This window comes from Otolemur garnettii, unplaced genomic scaffold (assembly GCF_000181295.1).
Source record: "Otolemur garnettii isolate 467f Iridium unplaced genomic scaffold, OtoGar3 scaffold00173, whole genome shotgun sequence".
NCBI lineage: Eukaryota > Metazoa > Chordata > Mammalia > Primates > Galagidae > Otolemur > Otolemur garnettii.
The window spans coordinates 913,516-937,426 of record NW_003852568.1 but is presented as its reverse complement, the minus strand read 5'-3'; the positions used below and the strand labels follow the sequence as shown (position 1 = coordinate 937,426).

Sequence of the window (23,911 nt, the reverse complement as noted above, 5' to 3'; positions counted from 1 at the left end):
CCACACTTGGAAATCTCACAACTTAACCCCTGTAGCTTAAGCGAAGGTGACAACTCAGTCCCATGTTAAAGATGAAGAAACTGAGCCTTGTGGAGACGGAGAAAAAGCAATCACAAAAGTATGGATGGATGGAGGGCAGAACAACAGTGACAAGTCAGGTAGAGTTTTCCTCCCCAAAGCCTGTGGGTTGTGAGGAGGTGGGATTGCCCACGGTGCTGCCACCTCTCTCAGCAAAATCAGCGGGAGAGTTGGGATGGGCGGATTAACTGAAGGTGGGACCACTACAGCCCGTGGGCCTCACTCTCCTGAGCCAGGCACCAGGCCTTTGTGAACAGCCTGGGTGGGCCTGTTCTGCCTCCCCTTGGTCTCTGATGGATTTTAACAGTGTCTTTGGAGAGTTGTGGACTAATTCATCAACTGTAGGAATATTTGGCTCATTTCCTCCTCTTCGCAAAGGACATCAATGCTGGAAATCAAAATGCCTCTGCTCCAGAGTTCCCTTAAGGACGAGGGTACCATGGGGATTCCAGGGCCTGGAGGGAGCTGCGGGCCTCCTGCCTCACTCTGCTCAGCTTTCCTACTTCACAGTAGGGTGCTGACATGGTTAATGTCATGCCACATCATACTACAGTCCAGAAAGGGAGGGATGATGGTCCCTATCTATCAGATGAGACAGTTGAGGCACAGAGAGGTGACGTGTATACCCAGCACCACTCGTTAATAAGAGATGGTGTGGATTCTGCCTGTCTGAGCACAAAGCATCAGTGTTGGGCTGAGGGTGACCTGCCTGTCCTGCACCTGTGCACTGTGGTTCCCACTAGGGGAGTTTCCTGGAGCACCTGCAGTCAGGAGTCAATCCCAGCACCAGGTCCTGCTGAAGGTAGATGGTATGAAGTTCCCTCTGTCTCCTTGGGAGTTCCGCTCCTCAACTTGTACCCCAGCTCTGTGAGATCAAGGCCCAGGCTTGCTTCCTCCTGCTTGTCTCCTTCAGGGCCTGCAAAGTCCCAGCTCTGCAGCAGGAGGGCTGAGGACAGCACCGTGTGGAGCCAGAGCTGCTCGACACAAGCCCAGAGGGGACAGGACTAGGAGAATCATTCTGGAAAGATTGCAGATGTATGCAGCAGTGGGCCATGGTGGACTACAATTTCTCTGTCAGTCAGCCAAGTGGGTGGGAATTGACCCTGAGGCCCTCACAGCCCCCCTAACCTGCTTCCCTGGGACCTCTTGTTCTAAATAGCCCCCCCCTCACAGGTGAACTCATCAGCCCCCTGTCTCCAGGAACGACAGTACATATTCCCTTTAGTGGGGGTAGGATTTGCCTTTTTTGATTTCTAGACAAGCTCCACTGCCAAGACAGTCCTGGAATTTAAACAAGTTGAGAGCTACATTCTATGGAATTGAAGCATTATTTCCTTTCCATTCCCTATCTCCTTTTGAGACTGAGTACTGGTCTTGGTGTGTGGGGCTGCAGTCTTATCTCCCAGGCTTCCAGGAACCTGACTGTACATGTAGAAGTTTCCTGGAGGACCCCAACTAGTGGAAGTATTCTACATCGCAGAGTGTACTCAGTAATTTGGAGAAAGCCTCTCTCTCTTATCATCTTTAGTGAGAACTTACTGAAACACTTGTATGCTTGAATCAAACCTCTCTTATTCTACTCCTATAGACAAAGCTTGGAGGCCCCCTTTGGCCAGAGACAAGTTCTGGTTCTGTTGAAAGGAGCCCTTGTCTGTCCCAGGCCCGCCATGATGCTGATGGGGACAGGTGCCAGGTTGAGGCAGAGATGCCTGCCTTTCGAGATGCCCAGCCCTGTTCTTAAACCTGACCAAAGCTCATCTATCCTCCATTTCTATAATCTTGTCATTTCTGTAAGTTCTGTATCATGTAGTATATAATGTTTTAAATTTTTTTTTTTTTCACTCAGCATAGCTCTTTGGGGATCCATCCAGGTTGTTGCATATAACAGTTCCTTTTTATTGCTGAATAGTTTTCAATGGAGTGGAAGTACCAATTTGTTCAACTTTACCCACCAAAGAACATCTGGATTATTTCCAGTTTTTTTCCTATTATGAACAACATTGATAAAACATCTCTGGACAGGTTTCTGTCTGAACATAAGTGTTAATTTTTTAAGATAAAAGACCGAGTGTGCAGTGGTTGATCTGTATGGTAGTTGTATGTTTGACTTTTTAAGAAATTGTACAACTGTTTTCTAGAGTTGCTGTTCCATTTTATTGTCATACATCAGCAACATGTGATGCAATCTCTTTGCATCCTCACCAGCATTTGCTGTTGTCATTTTTATTTTTGCTGTTATGATAGATGTACAGTGATGTCTCATTGTGGTTTTAATTTGCATTTTCCAGATGGTTAGTCATGTGCTTATTTTCCATTTCTATATCCTTTTTGGTAAAAGTCTTTACCCATATTTTAAACAGATTGTTTCATTTTTTTTACTGTTGAATTTTGAGAATTCTTTATGTATACTTGATATTAATCCTTGTCAGATGTGTGGGCTACAAATACTTTCTATTAGTACACAACTTATCTTTTAATCCCTTTAACAAGGTCTTTCTCAGAGCAAACATTTTTAATTTTAATAAAGTACAATTTATCAATTTTTTATTTTGTGGGCCATACTTTGAGGTGTCAAATATAAGAACTCTTTTTCCATCCCTAGAGCTCAAAGATTTTCCTCTATTTTTTTTTAGCAGTTCTGTAGTTTTATATTTTACATGAAAAAATCCTCTGAGTTAATTTCCATGTAAAGTTTGAGATATAGGCTGAGATTTTTTTGTTTTTATTTTTTGTATATTTTGCTTATGCATGTATACATTTTTAATGAAGACAGTTCCTTGAGGAAGAGGGGATGGAGCAAGATGGCAGACTAGAGATATCTCTGTACCAGCCACTTGCCATGAGACAGGGCTAGGTGAGAGAGGACTCAGCCACTTCTGGCTGGGGGAATCTATCCAGGAATTTCACTCCGGGGGCACAGTGAGGCAGTGGGAGACTCTAGTAGCCAGTGAGGAGGTCTGGAGCTGAGGAAGACCAGCACAGAGGGCAGGTTCCTGAGTGCTGGCAGAAGAAAGTTGCCTGGCTCTCCAATGGAGACTAGAGACAGGACAGGGCTGGACTGTAGTTTTTTGAGTCTGGACTAAGCAGCTCTCTGGAGCTGCCTTGGAAGGGTGACTGAACTCAAGCAGCATCAGGTGGCTGGGAGTGAATACTGGGTGGGGTGGATCTCACATGGTGTGGCTGCTAGCAGGGCACCATCACTGTGGGAAGGCTGCATGGGAAAAATAGTCTTCAGGGTCCTAGTGCATGGCCGGCTCTGGTGTGCCTGCTGAGCTTGGGCAACCATCCCTGGGGTGAGCTGAACAGTCCCCTCATCCCTGGGAAGGCCACTTTGTTGTCAGGGGTAACTGTTTGATGTGACACCTAAGAAACTGGTGAGAGCTTCAGGACACCAATCCTACAGGGAACAAATGCTGATGAAGTGACCAGGCTCTGATTAAGGGCAAATAAGTCAGGAAGCCAGGACTGGGTCTCCTCTGAAACTAGAGAGTGACTTTCAATTTCCATCTTATGCAGCAAAGTTAGCATGTGTGTTCTCCATCTCTTAACACCACAGCACTACCTGGTGTCCAGGTGATACATATATATATATATATATTTTTTTAAATTTTTTCATTTTTGCTCCTGTTTTCATTTTCTTTTGATTTGTTTTATTTTATTGTATTTTTATTTTTTCATTTTTATTTTCTTCAATAGCAGGGGCTCGACAGGTGCATGGCCTACAAACACATGAAAAAATGCTCATCATCCTTAATCATCAGAGAAATGCAAATCAAAACCAAGTTGAGGTATCATCTAACTTCAGTAAGATTAGCCCACATCACAAAACTCCAAAACTGTAGATGTTGGCATGGATGTGGAGAGAAGGGAACACTTCTACACTGCTGGTGGGAATGCAAGGTTATATGACCTTTTTGGAAAGAAGTTGGAGAACACTCAAGGAACTAGAAGTAGACCTACCATTTGATCCTGCAATTCCTCTACTAGGTATATACCCAGATGATCAAAAATTATTTTACAACAAAGACATTTGCACTAGAATGTTTATTGCAGCCCAATTTATAATAGCCAAGACATGGAAACAGCCCAAGTGCCCATTGACCCATGAATGGATTAACAAATTGTGGTATATGTACACCATGGAATACTATGTGGCTGTAAAAAAATATGGAGACTTCACATCTTTTATGTTTACCTGGATGCAGCTGGAACATATTCTTCTTAGTAAAGTATCTCAAGAATGGAAAAAAAAAGCATCCAATGTACTCAATACTACTACGAAATCAATACATAATCATCTACACACTCATACAAATGGCAAAACATAACTATAGTCCAGAAATTAGAAGGGAAGAGGAGAGAGAAGAGCGGGAAGGGGGTATACGGGAGGAGGGAGGGTATTTGGGGGAACCTCACCTAATGTGCATGATGCAATGGTACATTTCAAAACTATTAAGAAATGAGTGTAATTGTGATGGATATGTTACTTAGTTCAATGTAAACATTTCATATTGTATATTGAAGCAGTGCCCTGAACTCCATAAATGCATCAATGTACAAATTTATGATTTAATACAAAATAATTAATTAAAAAAATAGTAGGGGCTCCTCTGTTTAATTATGTTATATATCTTTTTTTTTATTAAATCATAGCTGTGTACCTTAATGTAGTCATGGGGTACAATGTGGTGCTTTCATATACAATTTGAAATATTTTCATCAAACTGGTTAATGTAGCCTTCGTGTCATTTTCGTAGTTATTGTGTTAAGACATTTATACTCTACATTTAGAAAGATTCACATGTACCCTTATAAGATGAACCATAGGCATGGTCCATGTTTTTGTATAAGTCTGCAGATTCCTGTTGTTACTGAGTTCAACTTTTATTCCATGATGGTCTGAGAAGATGCATGGAATAATTTCTATTCTTTTAAATTTGCTGAGGTTAGACTTGTGACCTAAGATGTGGTCAATTTTGAAGTATGTTCCTTGGGCTGATGAGAAAAATGTGTATTCAGTTTTGTTAGGATGAAATGTTCTATAGATGTCCATTAAATTCAAATGCTGAATGGTTAAGTTTAAATCTAAAATTTCTTTGCTAAGCTTCTTGTTGGAGGATCTATCCAACACTGCCAAAGGAGGTTAAGATCTCTGACTATGATGGAGCTGGGAGAGATCAAGTTGCTCATGCCTATTAGAGTATCTTTTATAAATTGAGGTCCATTCTGGTTGAGTGCATAAATATTAATAATTGAAATCTCATCGTGTTGAGTATTACCCTTAACAAATATAAAGTAACCATCCTTATCCTTGGTTACTTTTGTTGGTTTAAAGCCTATTGTATTTGCGAATAGAATTGCAACACCTGCTTTTTTCTGCTTTCCATTTGCCTGGAATATAGATGACCATCCCTTCACCCTGAGTCTATATTTGTCTTTTAAGGTAAGATGAGATTCTTGTATGCAGCAGATATCTGGCTTGAGTTTTTGTATCCAGTCAGCCAGCCTGTGCCTCTTTAGAGGACAATTTAAGCCATGCACATTAATTGAGAATATTGATTAGCTTGGTAAAGTTTTGGGTATTGAGTTTTTTAAAACTCCAATGGACATTTAAAAATTAAATCCTTTTGCCACTGTGGAAGTTGGAATTTGATCAAAAGTTTCTGAGTGAGTTTACTTTTGTGGTGGAGGAGTGTGCTGGTCATTATGGAGGATAGGACTGAGACTATCCTGGCCAGCTGGTTTAGTTGTGGCAAATTTCTTCAACACGTGAATGTCATTAAAGTATTTAATTTCTTCATCATAAGTGAAACTCAGTTTAGCTGGATATCGGATCCTGGGTTGAAAGTTGTTTTGTTTTAGAGGATTAAAAGTCAAGACCACTCTCTTCTAGCCTGAAGACTTTCAGCTGAGAGATCTGCAGTTATTCTAATATTCTTCCCCTTGTAGGTTATGGTTTTCTTACATCTAGCTGCTTTCAGAATTTTCTCTTTCACCTTAACTTTAGTGAAGTTAATTATGATGTGCCTGGGGGATGCCTTATTTGGGTTGAATCCTGCTGGGGTTCTGAAATTGTCTGCTATCTGAATTTCAGAATCTTTTGGCATGTCTAGAAAGTTCTCTTTCATAATTTCATGAAGAAGAGCCTCTGTGTTTTGTGAAGCACCTTCATCACCTTCAGGGATTCCTATAAGGTGAATATTAGTTTTCTTTGAATTATCCAAGAGCTCTTTGAGAGAATGATCCATTTTTGCTCTCCATTTCTCTTCATCTTTGAGTGCTTGGGCGCATTCAAAAGCTTTGTCTTCAATGTCAGAGATCCTTTATTCTGCCTGCTCCATTCTGTTACCGAGGGATTCTACTATATTTTTTCAGATCTTTGAGGGCTGCAAGCTCTTGCCTCAATGTGTCAAAATCTTTGGTGATTTTATCTTTGAAATCGTTGAATTTTTGAGACATCTTTTGAACAATTTCTTGAAATTCTAATTCTTCCTTTCCTCTATTCTGTTAACTTTATTTGCTATCTAGATTCTGAACTCAATTTCTGACATCTTAGCCATCTGTTTATGGATGGGATCTTCAGTTGCATCTGCCCGATCCCTCTTGGGGGAGTTGATCTACTCTAGTTATTCATGTTACCTGAGTTTTCCCACTGATTCCGCCCCATGCTGAATTTACACCATTTGGAGTCTGTCCCAGAATTGTTCTGCCAGTGGTTGCCAACGGAGAAGATGCCACTTCCTCTGGTTGCCCAGAGAGACAGGGCGTGTCTGTCCAGAAAAGCCTCAGGGGTGTGAGCCTTATTGTTCCTTCTGCTGTGGCTGCTGCTCTTTGCCTCTGGGTACCACTGATCCAGTTTGGGTCCCTCTCAAGCGACTGTCCTCTCACAGTCCTTAGGTTGTGGCTGGGGGTGCCTGGAGTGGCGATTGCAGCCCAGGGAATGGGTGGCTCTGGCAGTTCTCAGGCCACTGGGCCAGGGTGCCAGGAATGGGTGGCTTTAGTAGTTCTCGGGCTGCCCAGCAAGGGTGCCAGGAGCAGGGATTGCCACCACTCAGGGAATGCGTGGTTCTAGCAGTTCTTGGGCCACTTGGTGAGGGTGCTGGGAGTGGGGATTGCTGCTGTCTGGGGAATGTGTGGCTCTAGCAGTTTGCTGGCTGTAGGGCCAGGACAGGGCACTTAGTCCAGCAGGGGTGGGGGGACACTGCTCTTAGGCCTCCCCTCACTGTCTCTGCAGGCAAGGGGGGGGAAGGGTGGACTAGAAATTCAAAATGGCAGTGAAAATGTTAGTGTAATTTTTCTGCCTGGCAAGAGAGTGTTTGGAATCTCAGCAGGTTCCCTTAGGGGAGTAGACCCCATTTCCTGTGGCTCTCACATGTGGGGTGAGATAATAGGTCCTCAGTTCACCACTTGCCTGTAAAAAACTTATAGGAGCAAATGAAGAGAAATTCAACTTTCTTGGGGGAGGGGACAGACACTTTTCCTTTGGTATGTATTATGTACCCGTAGATTGCTTTCTTGGAGTTGCAACTTGCCTCAGGAGAGGTGTCCTGCAGATATCATTCTTCTCTCTTGGCTGGGCTCCCAGTCTTCAACTTTGTTGGGTATTTTCTGGACATTATCCTTCCCTCTGGATAGGAACTTCTGTCTGAGGCTGGCACCTGCTGGCCATCTTGCCCCTCTCCTCCTTAGGATTTTCTACAGAGATCATAATATCATCTGCATATAGTGACTGTTTTGGTTCTTTCTTTTTGATTCAAATGCTCCTCTCTTATTCTGGTGTCTAGAACATCTAGTACTTGGTTGGGCAAGAGTGGCTATGCTTGCATTTTTTTCACTCTTGGGGGAAGAATTCAGTCTTTCCCATTAAGTATAATGATAATTGCAGAGATTCTTTTGGGTTATTCATTTATTTGGGGGGAGATATTCTCTATTTAGCTGAGAAAGTTCTCCATTTTAACCTGTTGATATGGATTATATTGATTGTATTGAACCAATCTTGCATCCTGGAATATACCCTATTTGTGTCATGTTATATTTTTATATATTACTGAATTCTATTTGTGAATATTTTCTTTAACATTTTCGTGCCTATGTTTACAAAAGATACTGGCCTGCAGTTTTCTTTCCTTTCTTTTTTTTTTGTGCTGTCTTTTCTGGCTTTAGTATCAGGGTAATACTAATTTCATAAATTAATCAGGGAGTGTTGCCTCCTCTTGTTTTACAGAAAATATTTTGTAGCATGTACTTTAAATGTTGGGTAGCATTCTCCAGTGAAACTATCTGTGCGTGGATATTTTAGGGACAGTTTTAAATTATGAATTAAATTCCCTAAGTAAAGACTTATTTAATTATATATTTCAAATTACACGAGTTATGATAGTATGTACTTTTTGAGCAATCAGCCTATTTCATCTAAGTTGTCAAATTTACATATATTGAGTTGTCTGTAACTATCTCTTCTGATGTTTGCTAGGTCTTTAGAGATCTCTCCTGTTTCATTCTCAATTCAGTTAATTTGGTTACCCCTGGTTTAGACATAAGTTAACTTTTAGAACAATAGAAAAATTATAACTTTTTTTTTTTTTTTTTTTTTTTGCAGCTTTTGGCTGGGGCTGGGTTTGAACCTACCACCTCCAGCATATGGGGCTGGCACCCTACTCTTCTGAGCCACAGGCACCACCTGAAAATATAACTTTTATAACATATTATTTATGATACTCCCAGTAAGTTTCATTTCATTATATTGAACTGGATATCTTCCTCATATTAATTCTATCTGAAGAACTTCCTTTTATTGTTCTTTTAGGGAAAATGTACTGGCAATGGATTTTTTGTATTGTTTTGTTTGACAAAAATGTTTTTATTTCTCCTTCAATTTTTAAAGACATCTTATTGGATTTAAAGCTCTGGGTTGACATTGTTTTTCTTTTGGCTCTTTGAAGGTGTCAGTCTATTGTCTTCTGACTTGAACAGTTTTTGATAAAAAGTCTTACTCGATTCTTATCTTTGTTTCTCTATGTATGTAGTATGTCTTCTCCCCATGGGGATGCCTTCAGGATTTCCTTTTTATGTTTGGTTTTCCACATTTTAAATATGAAGTGACTAGATTTGGGGGGATCGTTGAAATGTATTTATTCTTTTTCATGTTCTTAGAGTATATGGATCTGTAGCTTGGTGTCTGTTGTTATCTTTGGAAAATACTTGGCTGTTATATCTTCAAATATTTTTTTCTGCTCTTTTTTCTCTCTTCTTCTCCTTCTTGGATTCCAAATACACATACGTTAGATTTTAGAAATTGTCCTATAGCTTCTGAGTACTCTGTTATTTATTCCCACTTCTTTTTTCTTCTTGTGCTTTAGTTTGAGTATTTTATATTGGCTTATTGTCAAGTAACTGATTCTGTCCTCAGCTGTATTTATTCTATTCTTCAATCCATGGAATCATTTTTCAACTTTGTTATATTTCTCATTTTTATTATTCCAATTTGCCTCTTTCTTATGCTTCCCATGTCTCTGTTGAAGTTCTCCATCTGGTCATGCGTATTGCTTACCTTTTCCACTCGAGTTTTTAACACATTAATTATAGTTATCTTAAATATCCTGTCTGATAGCTTCAATATCTGTGTTACATTGACATAGGCTGTTGTTAACACTGTTTTCCTCCTTGTTTCTTTGAATGTCTTGTTTTTTTGTTTTTTTGTTTGAAAGCCAGATATCTTTAATAGGATAGTGGAAACTGATGTCACCAGTGTCAATGCCTGAAAATGAATAATCCTCTTTTTCTTTTTTTTTTGGCTGAGACTTTAATGTGAGAATTTGAGTCATTCTAGTCCCAAGTTGAGCTGTGTTTGGCTTTTCCTTTTTTATTGCTGTGATCACTCTCAGTGCAACATAAGCTTCAAATTCTTTTAGGTGTTTTTAGGGCAAGGTTCTCACATTAGTGTACACTCAACCTTTAGTAATTCATTACACTTTTAAAATAAATTTTTATTTACAGTGTCCATTGTTTGCTGAAAGTCAGCAAGTGCTTGTGCTCCATCTCACCTTGCAGGTGCCTGTTTCTCCTTAGAGCTTGGTTTAGTTGTTTATTATGCAACTTCAGCTCTCTGACCTGTTCAGGAGAAGTTGTGATTTTGCAAACTATCCAAAATTTTTTGGTTGGAAGGTGAGAGCAATGCCCTTCTCAGTTTTTATGTTTTAATATCTTAATGAGAGGACTGAACTCCCATGAACCTCATTTTAAATCTTTAACCTCTTGCTTATGGCCTTCCCATCTCATGCAAATTGTATAACCTCTATCAGCCAGTTTTCTGATCTATTAAAGAATAGAAATACTAATCTCACAGAGTTGTTGTTTAGGATTAAATTAAAGATTAAAAAAATGTGTAGCCACAGTACCTGCCATGAAAGAGCACATTTTAATCCTCCTCTGCTTTCTGGCATCTAATGAAGTGGATTAAGGATCACGATGCAGCTTCATTTCTCTCTCATCGTCAGAGAATGAACATCATCCACATATATTTGGGGATAATTTTTCAGAAAGCTAAAATCTGTCATTAGAGTTTAAAGTAAGTCACTCCTCTGGGCCATCCTCACCTGATTCCCTCTGCACATCTCCTGAAAGAGTGTCTTTTGCTAGAGAATGCACAGCTTCCTGGCTGCGCTTTCCTTTCAAGCAGCTCTGAGGGTACTAGGGACTTCTCTCTTTGGGCTGAAGTTATTTCTTGGAATGGAATTTTTTTCATCTGCATCTTCATTACCACGTCTCCCTTCATTTATGTGAAACTAGCTCTGACATCCCCTCTTAGTCTTCTTGTCTCTAGACGAAACCCATTTTTTGACTTTTCTTCATGTGGTAGGATGTCCTGGCTCTCAGTCATGTGCCACCTGGGATCTCTGCTCAATCTCCCCTACAGGTGGGTCTTCAAGGCTGAGTCCAGGTGAGGGATCATCAGTGTTGAGTCTACGAAGACTATACCTCTACTGTGTCAGATGCTAGCCTTCCAGAATGTAGCTAAGTGTGTGCTAACCTTTGAAGAGTAAATACATCTGCTGACTCTTTGAATAAACCTCTTAAGTGTGAAACAGCTTTTGCTAAACTGTATCTTCCTAATCTTTTACTCAGGTGGCTGGACATCAGTCTGCAGATGGTGCTCACCCTTACTGAGTGTTATGCTATTCTAACTGGGTTTGGCTTATTTCTCCAGCACATCCCAGCCATTCTTGGGTCTGGATTCTGTCTTCCACCACATGCTTTCCTTCCACACCCCCTTTACAACGGTGGATTCAAATGAGCTCTGCTGGCTCATCTACCCTTTAACAGAAGTCAGATTTGGAGGGACCTGGTGGGGCAGCTCAGAGTTCCCCCAGCGACTCACTGTGCACCTACCTTGAGACTCCTGTGTCTGAGGGAAACTGACACTGTCCTCAGCCCCTTGCTGACCCACCAGGCTCAGGGACACACCCAGCACTTTGGATGGTGCTCCTGCCATTTTACTCACCTTTTCTTGCTCATTGGCTGATGCTCCTTGGGGTATGAAGTTTTCCCTTTGATGTCAGCCTCTGAAACTTCCTTGTTTTTTTCCTTGCATCTTTCATTTCTGCAATAGTGGGAGCACTTTGTCAAAACAGACTTGCCACTGAGACTTTCTCTGAGTTGTCTTCATGGCTGTCCAGCTGACTGTTAGAACTTTGAGTTTGGTCGTCCTCTAGAGCCCCAAATTCTAGTCTTTAAGTCCTCCCTCTTACCTATGGCTGCTGCCTCATCCAAGTCCAGCCCCAGCTCAAATCCAGCTTCAGGCCCATGTAATTCTTGAAATCAGTTCCTGCATGACTTCATATAAGTCATGGGTGATTTGGAGGCTAAGAAGACAGGGTACGTGGCCTGGTGCTGCTCCCTGGAAGCCCCTCCAGGTTGCCTCCGTGAGATGTCCTTTTCAGCCTGAATGTTCAGAACATATCACAGCATTTCTAGGTTTCCTAACTTGCTTCAGGCTTTCCTTTTACTCTGGAAATCATTTTTCTTGACTTATAAGACAAAAGTAAAAGAGAAATTGGGGAATTCTGTCTTCATTTTGCCCATCAATGTCATTAACCTCAGATTTCAATTTTGCCTTTCTTGAACTTCTTGCTGTGACTTTTACTCCCCTAATACCTCCCCTTGTGGTTCAGACATTTGAGTTTGTTTAATGCCTGCCTGGCTTGGAATTCTCTTTTTCCCTTTTTCTTTTCTCAGAACAATTCTTTGTATCTGAGCAAGACAGAACAAAATTAGAAGTGGTATAAATTAATGCAATAACTTTCTAAAGGACAGAGAGAATAAAAATCAGTTTTTTATAGAAAAGGCTAAAGAACAGTAATTTATTTTACAACCAGGAAAGGAAGTAGGAGTTTGGAGGTAGCTGGGAGCCAGAGAGGGTGGGGCTTAAGAGGCTCAGGAGAAGGCTGGAGCTTCTTGCTCTGACTTTCAATGCTCCTAGATGAGGTTGCTTCCTCCTGCTCCCACTTAGTTCCTCCCCCTTGAATTGTGCATTTCTCTCTTGTTAGGAGATATATGCAGGTGGGAGTTATAACAGAGCCTCAAAGCAGCTCTAAAATTATTGAGCATCAAGTAAGTGCCAGGCCCTTGCAAGATTCTGGGGGTTTTGGAAATAATAACCTGGTCTCTACTTCAAGATGTGAAGCTCAGAGTTTTGCACAGAAAATGGATCACTAAACACCCAGCCGTGACACAATGTGCACGTGCCCTGCTCAGGGCATGGATGCAGAGTGGGAGCAGGAGGGGTCAGCTAGGAGGGGGTGGGGGCAATCCTGAGGCTATGCCATCTCTCCAAATGCAAACAGGAAGTTTCCAGCTGGCCTTTGGATGAAGAGGGTTTTGTATATAGAGGGTGTATGTCCCCCCTGAAGCCCTCTGTCTGATTACTTTCTCCCCAGCCCTCACGGCAGCCTACACTCCTCCATCCTGTATTTAATTCCTCTCTCACAGAAGCCTTTCAGTGGGCAATTCAGCAATCTCACAACCCCAGCAGGCTAACAACACCAAGTGCAGAAGGGGAGGGGACGAGGGACTTCCCAAGCTGCCCACGGAAGTGCATGTGGACACAGTGTCTACTGAGTCCTGGTAAAGGTGGAGATGCCCGTGGCCCAGCCATCCACCCACAGGTCTCTGCCCAGGAGAAACACCAGTGCGCAGGCAGTGGGTGGCAGGCCCAGGAATGTCCTTTGCAGCACACTGCACGGGCAGAACCTTGCATCAGCAGTAAGCAGAGGGAGACAGAGGGGGATGGGCACACGGAGAAGCTGTGGCAGTGACAGTAGAGTCACCGTCATCGGCATCGACAGATCTTCTGAATCATAATGTGAAAAAAAGAATGTTCCCAGAAGACACCAACAGGATCATATCATTTATATGAGGATAAAAAAATCCATAAAATGAGACTTAAAATGTTTCTGGATGAATCAATATGTAGTAAAAATGTAAAATATGCACGGCAGTGATAAACAGTGAGTTCCCAGAGCAGCTCCTTGTGCGGAGAGGGGAGGAAGAACAGGGCTAAGGAAGGAAGAAGGGAGACTGCAGGTGTGCTTGGGGCGTCTACCGCCTAGAACGAGGAGAAGGCCTTGCCTGCGCTCCCTCCACACTGCCAGCTACTGAGCTGCCCGCTCCTGCCCTTTGTGGAAGAATTTCTCCCAAGTGGTCCATCTAGACCAGGTCCCCGTGTTCTCAGTTCTAACCATTTCTCCCCTTGCTCTTGTCTGGTGTCTGTCCTCGAAAAGACATGGAAGCAGCTGTAGCCAAGATCCCTGGTGACCTGAGGGTCACTAATCCCACAGGCGGCAAAGGGGTGGCGAGGTGGCCTGTGTACACTGCATCACCCGGCATCAGCAAATCTCAGCACTGTTCCTGCTTCGCCTCAGATTCCATCTCCCATCCACCCACCCCTCTGGGAGCTCCTGTGCTTTGCTGCTTCCCATCCCTGCTGCCACCCCGCCCCGATCCCCCCACGCACCAGCCCTGTGATCCAGACAGGCTTTCAGCTGCCTGTGCCTCGGTATCCTCCTTGTGGGGTCACAGGGGTTGCACAGGTGAGCTGCAGAGGTGAGTGTCCTCCGGCTCTTCCTTGGGCCTCCTGTGGGGGTTCAGTGTGCACACTGCCCCCGGCATCTCTCATACTGAGGGCAGAGGGCTTTGAAAACACCAGCAAGTGCACTGTGGGCTCCTCTCCAGTTTCCCAAATGAAGAACTGGTATGGCCTAGCCCTGCCACCCCCCACCACCTCCACTCTCCGCCCTCCTCACAGGGCCTTGGGACACTGTTCTCTGTCCCCTGGGCAGTGGCACACCATTCTCTGTCCCCTTGGTCTGACCGTCCTTCTTTGCTATTCCCACCTGTTAACACCCACCTGTCCCTCAGGTCAAGGCCTCTCAGACCTACCAGGGGAGGGTCTGTTTGTGTTATGGGCTCTTGTCCTGCTATGGGACACTGTTGATTTATTCACTCATTTCTTAGACATCTACTATGTGTCAGGAACCACGCTTGATCCTGGATGCAGCAGGGAATGTAAAGACCCCATCTCTGGTCAAAGTCTCCTGCAGCTCCTGGAACAGCGCAAGGTGGCAGATCTGAGCACACTGTGGTGGGGGGGACTCCCAGGTGAGGGCATGCATGGGGCAGCTGGCCCAATGGGCCACCCCTTGGAGACTTCTCCAGGAATCCCCAGGCAAAAAAAAAAAAAGTCCAGGTGGAAAGAGTGGCATGTGCAAAGGCTCTGGAGCAGACACTTCTGAAGAGTCAAAAATCTAAAGGGCCAGTCAGGGAGAGGAGAGACGGGGGAGATGAAGAGACAGAGTTCAGGTGCTGGGAAGGGGGAGTGTCACTGAGGTAAGGCGCCCTGAGGAGGGAGTCCAGAGAAGCGTGCTGGTGACAAGTATAGCAAGCTTCATGTCCCAGGAAGGCCAGTGAGAGCAGCTAGTATGGAGTCCGGCTCCCTCATCTCAGACCTCTGACAGCAGGCCCCCTTTGGTGGGGTGGAATGCTGGGCCATACCCTGAGGGGGGCAGGCTCTGCCTTCCTGGTGCCGCCTGTGTGCGTGCTCTCTGATCACAGGCATGTTGCCTCATGGCCACAAGGCCTCAGATGGCTGCTGAACCTCTAAGCCATGCCTATTAGTTGTAGGAAGGAAGGGGGTAGGGAGAAGAAATAAAAGGTTTCCTTCTAGGGAGGTTTTGTTATCCTTGTGCTGCTGTTGTTTATATGAGGAAGGCCGCCTACCCCTGGGACTTTTGCCTACTTCTTACAGGCTAACTCATATGGCACCATCCTGACAGGCTGGCGTGTTGTTTTTGTTTTGGCACGTGGATACCCAGCCTTTGTTTTAGAAGGAAAATGTCTGCTCCAGATGTGAGCTGAGAACCAGTGGGGGGCTCACAGTTAAAGTTCCAGGTAATCTTTGAGAGAGGGGTTTCAGCACCTGTCCTCAGATTCAGTCTCCAGGCTGGGCCAGTTGGAAAAGCAGGTTCTGTCATTTGTCACATGGATTCCAGCTAGCAGGAAACCCCCAAGACCTCGTGTCCTCCCTTCCTTTGCTGTCCAGGAATTCTGGGGCCAGTCACACACTAGAGAGGTTCAAGTTAAAGCTTTTTTACTTAAAAACAAAAAACCAAAAAAACATGCAACCCTTTATTTACTTTTTAAAAAGCATCAAGCCATCCTAGCACATTATGTCTGGCAAAAAGCAGATCACTAGTGGTGGCGGGTGGCCATTTGTTTCTGACAAGGAAAGCCTGGCCAGGGTGTGCCCTGCCACCCCCCAGCTGGAGCTACCTGCTCTTCACAAGGGCTAGGCTGGGAGAAGCTCTGCACAAGGTCACAAGTTGCAGCTATTGTTGGTTGGGGCTGGCCCAGGGCTGGGCTTCAAGACAGATCAGAAGAGGGAGGAGCACAGGGAGGTGGGCAGCGAGAGGGGCACCCATAAAACTTTCCCCTCCATCCTCATCTGTCTACTTGAAGGAGGCTACTGGAAGCTTGCAGGGGCACAGCATAGCATGAGGAGATGCCCCAGACTGTTCTCCCTGTCCCTAACCCATCCTGGACGTCCCCTGTGCCTCCGCATCACAGATGGAGTGCCATCTCTGTCAGGAGGCCCCGTCTTTCTTTCCAGCCACGTCCTGGGCCTTTCTCACCACCAGTTTCTACAGGAGGACAACTCCCTTTTAACAGAACTGACGAGAAACAGTGAAATAGACCCATTTCCTCTTCCTTGGGGCAGAGCCCCTAGGAGGCCTCTAGAAGGTAGTGGGCAGAGCCTCAGAGCCTGAGGGCCTGGCTAGACTCTCAGGCAGGAGGACCACCTCCCTTCTCCCTCCAGGGCCTCTGCAGAGGGTGGTCCTGGGGTGCCAGCAGTGGGGGGTGTGTCCCAATTCCCCCAGCCCTGACAAATCACTTGCCTCCTTAATGGATACATACATTTCCGGGGATAGAGGCTGCAGACCTGTGGGGGAGGGGAGGGTGTCTGTGGGGCAGGGTCATAGGTGGCAGTCCAGGAGCCTGAGCCTTACACTTGCTCCCCAGCCTGTCTCCACTTTCCCAGTTGGGTCATGAAGCTTGGCTGGCAGTCAAGATCCCCTGGGGGCCTGCAATGTACTGAGAGATATCAGCCCTACCTCCAGAGCTTTGGGTGGGCCCCTGACATTGGTATTTTACTTTTATTGACACAAAGTAATGACACATATTCCAAGGGTATAAGGTGATGTCTTCATACATGTATGTATTGTGTAATGGTCAAATCAGGGTAGTCAGCATACCTACCACCTCTGACACTGGTCATTTCTGGGAGGGTCCAGCATCCGGCCAGAGTCTAGGCCACTCCATGGAGGCTCTGCTCTGTCATCATCCTTGTCTGGTGTGGATTGCTGCTGTGTCTTCACGATCTGGGCTGCTGGGTGACACCAATGATGACAGTCCCTCCCCCACTGTCTTCCATGTCTTTATAGTGCAATTGTTAAGAACTTATATGCAGCAGGCACTGATCAGTACCCTGAGGATGATGCTGTGAACCAGACAGACCTGGTTCTGACCCGTGGAGCATTCCGTTGAGGTGGGAGCCAGGTGGAGCCCGTGTGGTACAAACAAATACATGTGAACTACGTCAGGTGGGATGGGGCAGAGCAGGTGTACAGTGGTGAGGATGGTGCTGTTTTGGATTTGCTGGGCAGGAAAGGCCCTTCTGATCTGAGGTGTTGAACAGAGGCCTGGGAAGGTGCAGGAGGGAGCCACACGGCTGGGTGGGAGTGGTCCCGACAGAGGGCAGGCGCCTGAGGCAGGAGCGTGCCTGCCCATGGTGGTGATTATTTTCTTCCCCTGCTTCTCTGTCCACGGTTTCTCCTTCTCTTTCTTCTTCTTCAACTTTCCTCCTCCTCCTCTTCATCCTCTGCTGTCATCATCATCATCACCATCACCATCACCATCATCTTCACCAGAACTTTTTCTGAGCCAGCTGCGTCCTGGATCTGATGAAGTGTGTGCTTTGGCGTCTTCTTTGTGGAGAGCTGCAGTCTACCTGGGGCTGCTTCATGCCTCCGTGCTTTGTTCTGGATCTTCCTTATGTCTGGAATGTTCCAGAAAACTTCTTTTCATTCTTAAAAACCTTGCTTAGGTCTGTCATCTGTGAGGCCATGGGTAGACTGCATCAAAGAGGGCACAGGGTCAGCAGCTGCAGTGGCTTGTAAATAGCCAAGAATAGCGAGCACTTACACGTGTCAGGTGCAAGCTTCTGTACACATTAGTACACCTGTTACCTCATTTAATCCTCATAAAACCCCATGAGGTGGGTTCTCTGGGTATTCCCAGTTTAGTGCTGAGGGTTCTGGGGCCAGTGAGGTCCAGGAACTTGCTCAAGGTCATGCAGGATCTGAACCTGGGCAGTTGACTCCCTTACCAAGGCCACAGGCGTACCCCGTGTTGCCCACAGCGGGCTGTGGGCTCTGTGTTGCTGGGTTAGGAGGCTGGACTTTCCCTCAGGGTCTGTGGAACTGCTGAGCTGGGCACGAGCAGGGGCAGGTGCTCTGTTCTGTGGGGCCACCCTGCTGTGGTGTGGGGAAGGGATTCCAGGGGTGGTAAGGAGATTCCAGGACAGACTACCAGGCTGGGGCTGGAGGCGGCAGGGACATGCTGACTTGGGAGATGCATATTTAGGAGACAGAAGAGACAGAGCAGCTCCGGGGCTGTGGTCAGCTTGCTGGGACCACGCACAGAGATTCGGGCTAACACCAGTTTGACTGATGGTGGGATGCCTGGGTACGGCAGTAGGGAAGGCGGAGGAGGTCTGGGTTAGGGGCCAGATAGGTCTGTGCTGGAGCAGCAGGTGCATCGTGAAGGTGTCTGAGTGTGTATGGGGAGAGGAGTGCGACTGCTCGGAGGGAGTGCAGTGGACCAAGCTTAGGGAGACTTGCCTCGGGATCCAAAGGGGGCTTTTGAAGAAAACCTTTCAGTGAGTCAATTAATCTAACAACTAATCCATCCATCCTGAGTTAATTAATTCATCCAGCAACTAATCCATCCATCCATCACACTTTCTCTAAGTTAAGCTTGTCTATCCTGAGGAGCTATTTCCTTCCTTGATGCTTGTTTCTTTTTGCCTTTAGCCACTAGAAAGCTCAGAATCAACATAAATTTTATAATAAATTATGCCCTATATGGTTGAATTTTAATTCTACCAGTTCTACTTTTCCTGGCTTTAATTACTTACATATATACATGTGTGTGTATATGTATGCACATACATATTTTATAGAGAGAGTATGTACATATTTTTTCTTTCTTTCTTTTTTTTTTTGAGACAGAGCCTCAAGCTATCCCCCTGGGTAGAGTGCCGTGGCATTACAGCTCACAGCAACCTCCAACTCCTGGGCTCTAGCAAGTCTCCTGCCTCCACCTCCCAAGTAGCTGGGACCACAGGCGCCCGCCACAACGCCCGGCTATTTTTTGGTTGCAGCCGTCATTGTTGTTTGGCGGGTCCGGGCTGGGGATTTGAACCCGCCACCTTAGGTGTACGTGGCTGGCGCTTAGCTGGTTGAGCTATAGGCGCCGAGCCGTACATATTTTTTCTTAATTTTTACAATCTAAACATACCAGTTTACAGCATGAATTTTGTATGGGGGATGAAGGTTTTCCAGTCATAAAAATACACATTTTAGAAACTCTCTGTTTCGAATCGTCAGGACTTGGAACAGGTATTAAGCAAAATGCTAATTTTTAAAAGAAAACTTCAGGGTTTCATGGTTAATCCGGGGGCCTAGGGTGGGGAATAGAAGAAAATATTGATGGATGTAACAGATAGAGGCTGAAACAGAAGGCTGGGGAGCTTCCCAGTGCTGCTGAAATGCTCAGGAATGTACATGTTAGCAGCAATCACAGTTATAATTAAGACAGTCATGACGATATTTATACTATTATTGAATGAGTCTGAGATCTATATAACCTTTCTACATTAACAAAGTGGCTTCACACTGATTTTCTTGTTTGCTCCTGTCCAACCAAACTGCCTCTTTCTTACAATAATTCAAAATCACTTTCCACAGGGAAAGGAGATTCCTGCTGACACATGTGGTGACAAGGCAGCGCTCATGGTGCATCAGGTTTCAATCTGCATGACGTTGGCCACATTACTCACCTGCTCCGCCCTGTGTCTTTGGCAGGCAGAACTTGCTGTGACAATACAAGGTTTTCAGACTCAGGCAAGCAGTGGGAGGAGGACGTGGCTTGTTACTTCACTCAACAACTGTTCCCCGGGCCCCTTTGCTATGCCCCGCACTGTGCTGGGCTCTGGGGAGGCTCATGAGCTCTCCATGAATCCCACTGCGTCCATCGAATGCAAGCACATCCTTTACCCTTAGGTCACCTCTTAGATTTGGGTTTTTGAGTCTCCTGGAGAAGCTGGTTAAAAAGCAAAGATAGAGAAGAAGAACCTCTCTGGAGGGCCCAGGAGGCCACACAGAAATGAGTGCTCAAGGGGATCTCAGCCACACTGGAGTCCAGGGACGCTGTTCTAGGTACTGTCCTTCTCCAGACTCAGCCACAGAGGAAGGGTTGGAGCCAGAGAGCATTTCCTGCCTCTCATACCCCATAATCAGTAAAGGGATGGGGGACAGAGTTGTTATAAAGAAATCCAGTGAGCAAAGATGCTACGACTCAGTTGTCGTAATCTGTTCCTGGGCCTTGAGTAATTTAAGATAAAAAAGCTATTGACATTGCCCTGAAGGGTCTCTCAGTCTATGGGAGTGGCTGACAAGGAGATAGGGGCCAGGTGGCAGGTGGCCCTTGCTCCTCCACTAGGAAGGAGCTCATGTGGGGAGGTAGCTCAGCCAGGGCTTCCAGCCGTCCACTTTCACAGTAAAGGCTGGGTCATTTCTGGTTCCTGGACAATGGTTGCACTTCTCCCTATTCCTCTTGCTAAGTACAGCTAAAAGTACCGGGCATTATGTATAAAAGAAACATAGGCAGACCCTGAAAGGAGGAGAGAGGAGGCAATCTGGCCAGGATCTTGAACAACAGAGTAGTGAATTCCCTGATTTTTTTTCATATCTTAGATTGGGTGCTGGGGAAGCCAGCAACCTAGAAATGCCCCTGGGAATGAAGAAGAAAAGGTCTATGAAACACCTGCTCTTCTAGCTAAAGGATCAGAAAGGAAGCCTAGTGTGACAATAACATTTAGATAATAACCCTCTGCCCTAATAAAATCACAGAAAAACTTGCACCCTTTGCCTCCAAGCAAAGAGGGGAAGCCTCAGCCACGGTTAAAAGATGTCCCTGCTCTGTCCACCATCCCTGGGATCTCAGTATGGGCAGTGGGGATCGGACTTCAACCTCCACTTGGTGGTCGGGAGGTAGCATTTCTACTCCACCACTGGCATTTAGTAACTTCTGAAGTCTCAGAGAAAAATACCGAAATATCCAGGTATGAGCAAAACATACTCTGTTAATTAAGAATCAGAAACATATCAATTTAAATGAGAAAAGACAATTAGCAGATGCCCACACTGAGCTAAGACGTTGGAATTATTGGAAAATGGTTTCTAAAGCAGCCATCGTAAAATGATTTCACAAGCAGTTGCAAATGTGGTTGAAACAAATGAAAAAATTAAAATCACAGCCAAGAAATAGATGTAAAGAACCAAATGAAAATTTTGAGACTGAAAAATGTAATGACTGAAATAAAAAAAATATTCAGTCGATGGGCTCAACTGCAGAACGGACTCTACAGAGGAAAGAATCAGTGAACTTAAAGATAGAAAAAAAGAAATGGCCCAATATATAAGAACAGAAAAATAGACTGAAAAATAAAATGAACAATCATGAGCACAATAGATTTTGACAAATGATCTGACGTGTGTCATCAAAATTACAGAGAAAAGGGAAAAGACAGGAGTTCTGAAAAGGTGTTTAAGAAATAATGGTTGGCTCTGTGCCTGTAGTTCAGTGGTTAGGGTGCTGGCCACATACACTGGGGCTGGCAGGTTCAAACCTGCTAAAACGACAATGACAACTACAATTAAAAAATAGCCAGGCATTGTGGTGGGCGCCTGTAGTCCCAGCTACTTGGGAAGTTGAGGAAAGAGAATAGCTGAAGCCCAAGAATTTGAGGTTGTTGTGAGCTGTGATGCCACAGCACTCCACCTAGGGTAACATAGTAAGACTCATTAAAAAAAAAAAAAAAAGAAAGAATGGCCGAAAAGTTTGGCAAAATACTTAAATCTAGAGATTCAAGAAGTTAAGCATACCTTGCAAACAAGACAAAGTCAAAGAAATTTATTGCAAGACACATTATAATCAAACTCCTAAAAACTAAAGACAGAGAAAAGAATCTTTAAAGCAGTATGTAAAAATGACATTTTATTTATTGGGGAAAAACTATTAGAATGTCAATAAATGTATCATCAGAATTCATGGGGGTTAGGAGAAATTGGCACAATTTCTTTTAAATACTGTCAACCCAAATCCTATATCCAGTAAAAATGACTTTAGGAACGAAAGGAAATCAAGATCTTGTCCAGAGAAGGGAAATTCATCACCAACAAGCCTACCTTAAAAGAATGTTTAAGGGGAGTTATCTAAACAGAAATAAAACGACGTAAGAAGGATTCTAGAACATTAGGAGAGAAGAAAGAACAAAAGGAGATAAAGTACAGATAAAAACAACAGACTTTTCTTCACTTTTCAGTTCTAAATTATGTTCGATGGTTGAAACAAAATCATAATACTATTCGATGCAATTCTGAAAGTATGTAGACAAAATATTCAAGACAATTATATAGCAAATGGGAGAAGTTAAAGGGATGTAAATGGAGGTAGAGTTTCTACACTGCACTCAGGTTTCCAGAATTTTATACTCATAAAGTGTTATAATATTTACATCTACTTTTTTGTTACTTTGCATGATGTATTTCAAGCTCACCCATATTGTTTCTATTATGCTGTACAATGGAGTAAGGATGGTCTTTTCAATGATTGGTGTGGAGAAATTAGGTTATCCATAAGCAAAAAAAAAAAAAAAAAAAACCTTATAACAAAATTAGCTCAAAGTAGATCACTGAATTAAATGTAAAATGTAAAACTATAGAACTTTTAGCACAAAATAACTTATGTAGAAAATCTTTGGCACTTTGGCCTTGGTGACACCAAAAGTATGATTCATAAAAGAAAAAAACTGATGCTCAGACTACATCACAATTAAAAATGTTCGCTATTTGACAAGTTTTGTTAAGGAGGAAGCCAGGCCAGACTGAGAAAAGAAAAAAATGCAAATCATGTATCTGACAAAGGACTTGTGTCCACAAAATTTTCAAATTTTAACATTAAAAACCACAAACAATCTAACTAGAAGATAAGAAAAGCCGTTTCACCAAAGCGATTATGTAGATGGTCGTTAAGCCATGAAAAGAGGTTTAACATTAGTAGCTGCTAGAAAATATAATTTAAGAGATGTTATTTCCCATTTGTTTAATTTCTTATTTATGTTGTACTATTGAAACAGCTAAAATAAAAAATATAATGACAATACCAAATGCTGGTGAGGATGTGAAGAAATCGGATCTCTCATAATTGTTGGCTGAAATGTAAAATGGTACAGCCATTCTGAAAAATAGCTTGGAAATGTCTTTAAAAAACAACTACCCAGAATGATACAGAGAAGATTAGCATGGCCCCTGTGCCAGGATGACATGCAAATTTGTGAAGCGTTCTGTATTTTTTTTCGATATTGAAAAAAAAAGAAAAAAGGAAAAAACACCTACCCAGGAATCATTTTGGATATTTACCCAGATTAAAAAAAAATGTTCAAACAAAAATCTGTACAGAATGTTTTTAACAGCTTCATTTGTGATAGCCCAAACTGAAAACAACCAATTTGTCCCTCAAAAGGTGAAAAGTTAAACTGTGGTACGCCTGAGCAGTGCGGTTCCCTGTACTGAGGAACTGACTACTGACGTACTCAACAGCTTCGACTGACTTAAGGACACTTGGCTACTAAGTTAAACAAGCTAACTGCAAAAGGTCACATTCTGTGTGATTCCATTTATTAAACATTCTCAAACGGTAGAGTTGTGAAGACTGAACGCACATTGCCGGGGCTTAGGGATGTGGGGGTGGGTGGTGGGTGTGATGATTTTAGAAGGAGAACTTTGTGTTGATGGAGCACTTCTGTGTCCCATCGCAGTGGCTGTTGCCTAAACCCATGCGTGTGATCAGAGAACTATACACACACACCTTACAGCAATGTTAGTTCCCTGGTTTTGATATTGTCCTACCCTATGGAAAATGTAACTCTTATATGAAA

At 43.9% G+C, this 23,911-nt stretch overlaps 1 non-coding gene across 1 annotated transcript; it reads left to right on the top strand.

The window, feature by feature from the left end:
- The first annotated feature begins 23,223 nt into the window (after positions 1 to 23,223).
- LOC111728620 lies at positions 23,224 to 23,327 on the top strand. Its single transcript, XR_002775861.1, has one exon. It is a non-coding gene; the product is annotated as a U6 spliceosomal RNA (small nuclear RNA).
- The last annotated feature ends 584 nt before the right edge of the window (positions 23,328 to 23,911 follow it).